The 10,878-nt window shown below is 47.0% G+C and overlaps 1 pseudogene; it reads right to left on the reverse strand.

Moving 5' to 3' along the window:
- Positions 1-8,318: 8,318 nt before the first annotated feature.
- LOC140222895 (uncharacterized) lies at positions 8,319-10,878 on the reverse strand (annotated as a pseudogene).

Raw genomic sequence — 10,878 nt, forward strand, 5'->3', positions numbered from 1 at the left:
GAGATGTAGCAAAGAATGGGTATGGCATTCGACATACAAGTACAACACTGCAAGAGTCTGAATCTCGAGTCCTTATCTGACGGAGCAAGCGACAGCGTGAGCCCAGGACCTGAGATGCGCCTTCATGGCCACGCCTTCTCCGGGCGGTGGCATCCGCGCCTGCGAGCACCGGGCCGCCGCAGCAACTCGCGTCCGTCGCCTCTGCTCCTTCTGCCAAGCAACCATGCGCTCGTCCCACTCCCTGTCCCTGCAGAAGCTCCTCGCCGCCGCTCTGCGCTCCGTCGCCGCCGCCGCTCTTCGCTCCGTTGCCACCGCTGCCTCCTCGACGCTTTTGGGAGCCTGACCATCAGAGGAACTGCTGGTCGTCTTGTGGTGGGTATCTGCTTGCTGCTGTCTGGGCTGCAGCTCTTCGGCACAGTCGCTCTGCTTGTGCTTGGATGGTGGTTGGAGGAGGACGCTGGAGTAGAACCACAGGGAATCCATGGTCGCCAAAATGTCGTCTCCTTCCATGTTTCTGGCGAGACTAGAAGTAGAGCACGATAGATCTTGTGGATTTGGTAGTAGAATTGCAGAAAGATATTGGGAGCGCTGGGGATTTGTGCTTGAATGCCAGCTCCAGCTTGCTGTCCGGCCGGCCGTGTCCGTTTGAAATGGAAGCTTTACCTGGGTCGGGTGCCTGTGCCGCAACGGCTCGGTGCCGCTGCCGTACTGCGCGTGCAGCATGGCCGATGGCTGGACGTCCACCAAAAAGTCCATCTTTTGCACGCCTTTTCAGGAAGGCCAGATTGGGTTCCAGGTCAGGGTATGGGTTGGGTCGTTTAGGAGCTGGCCGGTGGGGCCTCTTGCCAGCCTCGGAGCGAACTGGACTGGACTGGACACTTTTTTGAAACGCGGAGCCAGAAGCTCCATGGGCTGGAAACAGTGCTGGCTTTGGGCTGCGTTTGTCGAAGCCCATGCTTGCACATGGGTGCAGAAATGCAGCAGGATGGCATTTCTTCCTTTTACAGAAAGAAAACGAAAGATGGTATAAATGGGAACGAACAAGAGCTGGAACTAGTTTTGAGGCCGCAATGCTGCATCGCTGGGCAAATCTCCTTTGGCAGTGGCCGATCGATCGACCGTCCTGTGCAGCGCTGTAGATGCGAACACTGCCATGGAAGACTAGCCCAGTAATGCAGGCGTCCTAATCAGATCACACTTTCTGATTCACCTCTGGTCAAGAGTTAGGACTGGATGTTTGCTACCTGGCTCCCTGCACGTCTTAGGTTTTCGCCGCCTGTTACTTATAGCTGCACAGCGTCAAGCGCTGAATTAAAGAACGCGCTCACAGGACGATGGAATGAAATCGGCATCATCCGGTTGGACGATTTCTCATTCGGCCTTTCTGGTTAGTTTTGAGTTTTGACCCGTTATTTGCAACGCTTGAGACGGTTTTGTAGTCAGTTTGCAGTGTGTTTCCACTCGGTTACTTCCTTTTCTTTCCCCCAATGGTTACATTAGATGTTCGTGGATATTCTTGTAGCATATGCTATATGCCACAAAATACGCTAGAAAGGGAGATTATCCTTTCTTTTGAGGAAAAAAAAAGGAGGGGGCAAGTCTCGTGCTCTCACTTGTCGCTACTAGCTAGTGTCCTGAATGGCTGAATCCGAATGTAGATCCTTGTTCTTCCGTACCTTCTGCCGTATGATCAAGGTAATTTTCTTCACGCCCGACCTAGTTAAGCACAACTCGGTATTAGTACCGGTTCGTAGGGTACATATCTTCTGAAAATACATTCGGAATTAATCCGTCGAGATAAAAGAGGCCGGTCTTTTATCACGGGTCCCTGAACCGGGATATAAGACCCTCTTTTAGTCCCGATTTGTAATACCAACCGGGATTAAAGGGACAGACCATTTAATCCCGGTTGGTATTACAAACCGGGACTAAAAGTCGCCTCTTTAACAAATCGGAACTAAAGTGCATGTATACAGCGCCATGCAGGCGCCTGCATGGCGCCTATAATTTCATGCATCACGTAACCCTTTAGTTAGTTAGAGAGTTTTTTTATAATTAATGAAATCAATCAAACTATATATAGTATTTAAACGAATCAATTTAACTATTACATACTTATATATACAATTCTTATACAATTAGCTAGTATATGTACAATTCTTGATTAGTGTACATATATAGTACAATTAATTCCTAGCTAGCTAGCTATATAACTCTAGGATCTTCGTCAAGGTCTTCCCGTTGAAGTGTTGCTCAGTGCTTCTTAATTTCATCCACCGTAATGAAATTCTTCTTGTGGATTTATCACCTCGTCCACCAGGAATCCTACGAGACTTTCGCATATTGTGTCTATTCTTTTCTTCTCCATGATCTTGTCTCGAATATTATGCATATGTAATTTGGAAGTGAATAATGTTACACGAACAATTAAATATAAGGAGCTAGAAAATAATTAACTATTAATAGTTTTATTTTATATTACGTACTTCCTGTTTTCCTGCGGCGTCAACCTGGCCTTGTGTGACAGAAAACTGTGCATGTTCTCACACATATAAGTACCCACATAGATTATTCCCTTGTTCCTGTCTTAAGCACTTCAGTGGGAAAAAACAAGTTATAAAATATTCATCATATAGAATGTACAAAATATGCAAACTTCATACGTACCGGGAAGTCTATGTCCCATGTAAGTTTTTCATGGAATGCACCTTGGTGTCATTTTTTGATGAATTGTTTCCATGCCCTACGGATTAAAATAATGAATGATATAGTGTTAGGCGAAAATTTAGGAAACACACTTTTGTATTGAGATAAAGGTCCAGAATTATTAATTACAAGTGTAGAATGTCTTGAATCTTTTAGTACTCCGCTAGTGGTTTCCGCGGAATAGAGGACGGTAACTCAGCTTCTATCAAGCTCAATTACTATTATGATCCAGTGGTAACTGTGTACGTAAATATTCATTAATCAGATAAGAAAAAGGAAACTAAGATAGACGGTATACGGACGTACAGACACTTACTTGAAGTTGTATGAAAGTAGTATGGAGCTCTTGCCACATGGAAGGTCCAGCATATTGAAACATTCCACCAATATTTTATCTGTAAAATCTCGTAGTTGGGTTTGGTTAACTACGGATGGATCCTTGAAGCCAACATGCAAGTATCCTTTTTGTCGGCACTTCTGAATTAGCATCCTACGTAAAAAGAAAGACAAAGTTAGTAGGGCGACGCATGCAAAAAAATAATGATATGGTCCAAAATTTACATATAGATAAACGGATACTTACAGAGCTCAGGCGCCGATGAGAGAGACATCTAGGGCATCTTGATGGTACACTTCGTATATATCTTTGAATTTCAGCCAGAGGCATTTCTCGCCTTCGCCGTAAAAATCTATCAGTTTTACCTTGAGGCCGAACATGAAGTCTGGTCGGCGGACGTCTACATGTACCATTCATGGAATTCGTACATATTTGGTGATAGGCTCCCTACCAACTTAGGTCTTACCAGAGACTTTCCTAGCTCAAACGTCCATCTCGGTTGAAATGGCTGTGAAGCTGCTGGCTCATGACCACCTAGCTCTGTACATTGATCAAGTCCCACTCCAAATTCTTTCATGAATTCCAATACTTGATCTTGTTGAGACTTGGGCATTGCTGCTATCCTTGTAGCGTCTCCTTATGGTAGATGACGAAGGCGGCGATCAACAACACTTGAAGATGACTTTCCTTTTCTTTTTTCCCTATATTCATCACCTCCTTGGTTGAATCTGACATCTTCTGAAAAAATTGTAATTCAGTTGGATCAATTATTGGTTGTGGCTCCATCTCCCTTGCTTTTTTTTGTTCAACCCTTTTCCTAAACAACTCCTTGCATTCTGCTTGGATTTCGAACCAACGTTCCTCTCGAGTCATTGCATCCCAGCGTTCCTCAGGAGTCACTTCAGGCTCCTTATTTGTTTTCCTCTTTTTATGTGCTGGCTTGGGAGCCGTTGGTCGCGACTTCTTAATCGGGTCTCCAGCAGGTTCCTTTCTCGGAGCTGTAGGAACCTTGCTGGGTGTGGCGGAACACCTCGGATTAACTTAGCTAAAGCACGGTTAAGTCGCCTAACACGCGAATTACATGCTTTAATCAAGTTAACTCGACGATCCGTCGGATTTCATTCGATAAAACCACTTATACAGGACCGAGTTAGCATAACTCACACAAAGGTGAGTGGTTCCAGAGAATACAACAGATCAATTAAGCAGTTCAACACTGGTTCGAAAATTAGAGTTTTACAAGATTCATAAGCAGCGAATAGATAAAACAGAATAGCGGAAGCTAGCGTCGAGTCGGATGTCCCTGATGAGGCCGATCAGGACATCAATGATCCCTTTCCTCGCTGTCCGAGGAGGGATCCCCCTCAACCGTCCACCCAGGAGGAAGCTGGGGTGGCCAAGTGCCAACAGCAGCACACTCAGAAGCTTCAACTTCACCTGAAAGAGATGCCACAAACAAGACTGAGCTACTAAGCTCAACAAGACTTAATCGACCGGTGGGAAAACTACTCCACTAACTTCTAGACATGCAAGGCTCTTTGGCTGAGGGGTTTGTTTTGCCAAAAGCGACTATAGTAGGTCCTTACTTTCATATTTTAGCTCCGATTCTAAGTTTGTTAACTCGTCTACATTGGCACTTATGCTAACAAACATAGTTTCCAAACAATGTATAGACAAGCATCAAGTTCGTGTCATCATCCTGTTTCATCTTTACTCAGTGTAGCATATTTATCAAGTAGTCTCAAACTGTGAGAGGCAGACGAATCGATTCGAGTTTCTTAACCATGCATGGCGGACCTAATCTCACGACATCCGCTCACCACAAAGGGTTGCTTCCTGTGTCAGGCCGTCCCCATCAATTCCCAGGCACGTGTCAGGTCCAAACTTCCCTTGGCATGCAATGCTCCACAGTCCCGACCTCTTGTCGTACTGTGACCGCACTTGCACCCACATGATGCACCATGGGAACCTCGTTCCAGGGAAAGCAGGGGTATAAGCCACGCCCTAGTTCAATCAGGTACTAGGATTCTCCATCCCATACTAGGTATGAGATTAGTACTTTCAAACATTTGATCACGAACACCAACACTTTCCGACCTTAAGCAATTTCATATAGACAGACGGGGCGATCCACCGACCACCAAAAGAGTTCACAAGGCCCCTGCCCCGTCCACCGTCCTTACAGTTGTAACAAAAAGGAGAACAAGCAACTCCTATAACTCGCGAGTGATAGGAAATCACTCGACTTTTACCGAGTCCTATTACGCATTGCAACTACTCGGGCTTATCAGACTAGTGTTCAGATCAAGGGAATTAAGTCATGCATCTATGGTTCCAAACAACTCCTATAACGTAAATGCACATACATACAAAAGAAGGCATGCGCAAGTTTAGAAAAAGTTGGGTTATGCTCCAGGGCTTGCCTGCGAGCGGGGTGGAAGCAAACTGATCTTCAGCGCTCTCGGCTTCAGCTCCTACGGTCGGCGGCTCAGCTACTGCTCCGTCTACTGGCACCGGGTGCAGCTCGTAGGTGCGTCTACTGGCACCGAGTGCAGCTCGTAGGTGCCGTCGGCGAGGTTTAGTTCTACATGAATGCAAATGCAGGGGTTAACACTTAGACGGTTATTTCAACAACGCTTGCAAGCTTTAGCCCAGGAACTGTAGCAAAACTACAGGAAGGGTGTGAAATCCTAAGTTTCTGTGGATAGAGAACAAGGTAAAAGAGTCGGATCGGTAAAAACTTATGATCTAACCCTCAGACCTAAGGAATAATTGTACCGGGGTCCTCAGACTTAACAGGGAGAAGTCCCCGAATTTTACACAGATACCCTTGGTCAAAAGAAAAGGATACAGTCGAGCCCTCGGGCGAGGCAGACAAGGGTCGGCGAAACAGATAGGGGTCGGGCAGAACGGAGAAAGGGGTCGGGCAAGACATAAAAAGGGTCAGGCAAAACGGATAGGGGTCGGCAGCTTACCTCTGGGTCTACTGGTGAAGTCTTGGGGTCGGGAAGAAACAGGCTCAGGCGGAGCGATGAAAGGTGATAAGGCTTGGGCGGCGGCGAGGTTCAGGGTGCTCCGACGACGGCGATGCTTCTTGTGGACAACAAGTCAGCTCTAGCACAGCGCGGAGGAACAAGCGCCTGGTGGGTTGGGAAAGGCGGGTGTTGAGCGGAGAGGGGGAGTCCTTAAGAGCTTATGCGACAGCACTTGAGCATGAAACAGAGGAAGGTGCAGCAAGGTAGCAATGGTGAAGGGAACTCTGGTAGAGGCTCTGGTACTCCCTTTTATAGCTCCACGGAAGAGAAGGAGTTCAGGCAGCGCGAGGATCAGGTCGAAGAGGATGGAGTGCTCTGTCGTGGCGGTGATTGGTCGACGCCTCCATTGGCCGACGAAGCGGAGCTTTGGGGATAGGGTCTTTGGTCATTGGGCACTGAAGACATAGCTTATGCAGGCGCGGTTTTGCCGGAGGGAAGGATTGGTGAGGGCGAGCGCGGGTCTGGTCGCGTCTAGCGGCGGATTGGGTGCGGCGGCTCGGCTAGCGTGCGGCAGGAAGGAAGGAAGGAAGGGGCACTGCAGGCGAGGGCACTGCAGGCGAGGTAACCAGGCGAGCGGCGACGCTAGCAAGCGTCGAACCAGCGGCTTTGTTGGGGCACGCTACTGGCGAGGCGGGAAAAGGAGTTGTCACTGCAGACGTCATGGTTGGCGAGGGCGGTATCGTCGCGGGGTGCGCGCATGGGCAGCGCGACTGAGGGGCGACGGAAAAGCTGGAAGGCATTGGGACACGTGGCCGGGGATCCGGGTGAGGAGATGTGCGCGGGAGGCGAGGCGAACTGACACGGCAGCGGCCAATCCTTGGTCACAACGGCGACAGGGCGCCTGATGCGGCCGGCGAGATCTTGGGCGAGACGAGACGAGGCGGAAAAGGCTGCAGGGGGCTTCCGCGCACGATTGGGAAGGAGGCGCGCTGATCCATCTTGTCGCGGCCGGCGACTGGGCGAGGCAGCGCTCGTCAGGGAGGTTGAGCCACGCGACGACAAGGCTCTAAAGCAGGGCGCACGCTTGCTCTGGCACACTTGGCCTGATAGATCCGGGGAATCCTTTCTCTGGGTCCAACTTCCACTCTCTAGCTCTCCCAACGCTCCAAAGTTCAGAAGAACACTGGTTTCGGGACTTAGAGAAAAACAGCAGGTTGTTGGCTCTCAGGGGTCAGGGCTGATTAGAACTGCAGATTTGGGAACTTGTTTCAAGATTAAGTGGCGGCAATGCGCGCGAGGCGGCTGGGGATGCGCGTGTGGACGGAGGACGGCGCGAACATACGGATCGAGGAGGACAACTCTCTCTGGCTCGTGACGTGGAGGATACGCGGTGCAGAGGACGGGGCACCGGACGGAGGGGTCGCGGATCGGGGCTCGCGGCGCGGAGAGAGGATGGGGTGCCGGACGGAGGAGGGAGGACACGGTTCGCGGACGATGACGTACGACGACGCGGATGGAGGCGGAGGACGACGGCGTGGACGGAGAGGAGGCAGCGACGGGGATGAAGAATACCGGCGGCGATGGGGACGAAGGTGGCGGTGTGACGCGTGCGAAGCCGGCGACGGAGACGATGCGGAGGCTAGAGAGGAGGAGTAAAAATTTCGCTAAGTTACCGGGTGCGTGGGAGGGGGTGCAGAAACGACAGTTTCTTTTATCCACCCCTGCCATTTATCTCAGTTTGTAAGAAGAACCGAGATAAATGGTCAACCCTTTTATCTCGGTTCGTAAGCAACCGGGATAAAAGGACAGGCCTTTTATCTCGGTTTTGACGCACCCAAGATAAAAGGACACGTCCAGGCGGGAGCTGATATTTACCCTTTTGTCCCGGTTCTAATTATGAACCGAGATAAAAGGGGCCTCACAAACCAGGATAAAAGGTCCCTCTCCTATTTTTCATCTCCTTCTTCTTTTTTGGAAATATTTTTTTTATGTTTTCGCTAGATTTCATGAAGCAAAAATTAAAAATTTACATATTTCAAACATGCAAAAATATATTTGATTAGCAATTATATTTACAATAAGTTTGAATGACTCATTAATTCTACACTAGTTATATTACCTTCTTAAATTATTATTTTACTGCATCACTATCATCAAGAAATTATTAATTAAATAATTTAGACGCGCGAAAATTTAAATTGATGTATCAATAAATCTTCACCTCAACTAATTTAAGCACACATGAAATTGTATGAAGTAGTACATTAAATTAATCATAAATGTGAAGCAAATTTAACGCATTACAATGTAACATTAAAAAACTTCTCCTTCATGAATGTTCCTTGGTCATGATCGAGGCGCAAGTATGGAGCCTCTTCTCTGGATAGCAAGATGTTAGGGTCAACTTCAACAATGAATGGAGGCATGCCTGCAAACTAATCATAATCATCTGATTGGTCAATTTTGTCCTCGACTCCCACAATTTTTCTTTTACTTGGAAGGACTACGTGGCGCTTTGGCTCCCATGGCTCTTCTAGATTTCTCTTGGGTTTGCTAGACATGTCCTTTACATAGAAAACTTGATGCACATCATTGGCGAGTACGAATTGTTCATCATTGTATCCAGTCTTGCTAAGGTCCACTATTGTCATTCCATACTGATCTTTGGTTATGCCATTTAGCTTCACCCATTGGCAACAAAACAGAGGGATGCACATCGGTCCGTATTCGATTTCCCATATCTCCTCTATAAAACCATAATAAGAGTCCATGCTACTATTTCTACCTATGGCATCTATGCGAAAACCACTATTCTGGTTCGTGCTTTTCTGGTCTTGAACTCTCGTGTAAAATGTATAACCATTTATCTCGTAGCCTTGAAATTTCACGATTGTGCTAAAAGGTCGCCTGACTAACCAAGCAAGCTGTGGGTGAATCTCAGAATTACCCATAAGTTGTTTGCGCAACTAGGAGGGAAAAGTTTCCACGTGGCTTCTTGTAAGCCAAGCATCGGATCTCGCCAGGTTTTCGAAAACTAACATCTGCTTGTGCTGCTCGATATACGGAGCCACAAAGGTTTACTATTGTAGAACAGTGTAACGTGCCTTGTTGAACAAATCAGCATCATTGCTCAAACATACTTTTCTTCCAAGGGTGCCCATTCCCCGCAGCCTCCCCTCGTGGCGTGAAGTTAGAACCCCAATCGAGTCAATTGAGTCAATAAAATCAATACAAAACTCAATCACCTCCTCTGTTCCATATCCCTTAGCGATGCTTCCTTCTGGACGGGCACGATTAAGAACATAGTTTTTTAGGACTGACATGAACCTCTCGAAAGGCCACATATTGTGCAGGTATACTGGTCCGAAAATATTAATCTCTTTTACCAGGTAAACTAGAAGGTGCATCATAATATTAAAGAAAGATGGTGGAAATACCAACTAAAAGCTGACAAGACATTGCACCATATCGTTCTGTAGCTTTGCTAGCTTCGATGGATCGATTGCCTTCTGTGAAATCGCATTGAGAAATGCGCATAACTTTATGAGCGGCAATTGAACATTCTCTGGTAGAACACCCCTCAGTACAATCGGAAGCAACTGGGTCATCAACATGTGGCAATCATGGGCCTTGAGATTTATGAACTTCTTTTCTTTCATATTTATTATTCTCTTTATATTCGAGGAGTACCCATACGGGACCTTCAGACTATTTAAGCATTCAAACATACTATCCTTCTCTTCCTTGCTGAGAGTGTAACTAGCAGGATGTAAGTAGTGCTATCCGTTATCTCTCTTTTTCAGATGTAGGTCATCCTATTGCCCCATTTCTTTAAGGTCCCGTCGTGCTTCTAGTGTATCTTTTGAGGGCCCATAAACACCCATGAAGCCTAGCACGTTCACACAAAGGTTTTTCATCAGGTGCATCACGTCTATTGTGTTGCGGACATCTAGGGTTTCCCAATAAGGTAGCTCCTAAAATATTGACTTCTTCTTCCACATGGCTGCACGTTCGTCATCGTCGTTTGGAACAGGTTGGCTACCAAGACCTTTTCCAAATACTACCCTTACATCCTTTATCATCTCAAAGACATGTTTTCCATTATGGTGTCAAGGTTTTTTACGACTTTCTGACGCCCCTTTGAAATGCATCCCGCTTTCTCTCAGCTGGTGGTGAGCATAGAGAAATCGACAATGACCCATATAGACTACCTTCTTACAGTGATTCAAATACATGCTATCTGTGTCGTCTAAGGAGTGGGTGTAGCCTCGATATCCCTTGTTTGTCTGTCCCGAAAGGTTACTTAGTGCAGGCCAATCATTGATGGTTACGAACAACAGTGCTCGTAGGTTAAACATCTCTTGTTTATCCTCATCCCACACATGTACACCTTCTTTCTTCCAGAGTTGTAAAAGTTCATCAACCAACAGTCTTAGGTACACATCAATATCGTTGCTGGTTTGCTTTGGGCCTTGGATAAGCGTCAGCATCATAATGAACTTCCGTTTCATCACATCCAAGGAGGAAGGTTAAACATACATAAGGTCACAGGCCAAGTACTATGACCACTACTCAACTCACCGAATGGATTGAATCCATCAGTACTTAAACCAAACCTTATATTCCTTGGATCACCTTCAAACTCCGGGAATGCTCTATCAATTGATCTCCACAGAGCCCCATCAGCGGGGTGTCTTAGCATCTTATCTTCCTTACGTTCTTTTTTGTGCCATCGCATCAACTTAGCATTCGCCTTAATCCTGAACAAGCGCTTCAAGCGTAGTATTATAGGGAAATACAACATCACTTTCGCGGGAAGTCTCTTCCCGGGAGGTTGCCCCTCGACATCACCAGGATCAT

This window comes from Setaria viridis, chromosome 5, assembly GCF_005286985.2.
Source record: "Setaria viridis chromosome 5, Setaria_viridis_v4.0, whole genome shotgun sequence".
NCBI lineage: Eukaryota > Viridiplantae > Streptophyta > Magnoliopsida > Poales > Poaceae > Setaria > Setaria viridis.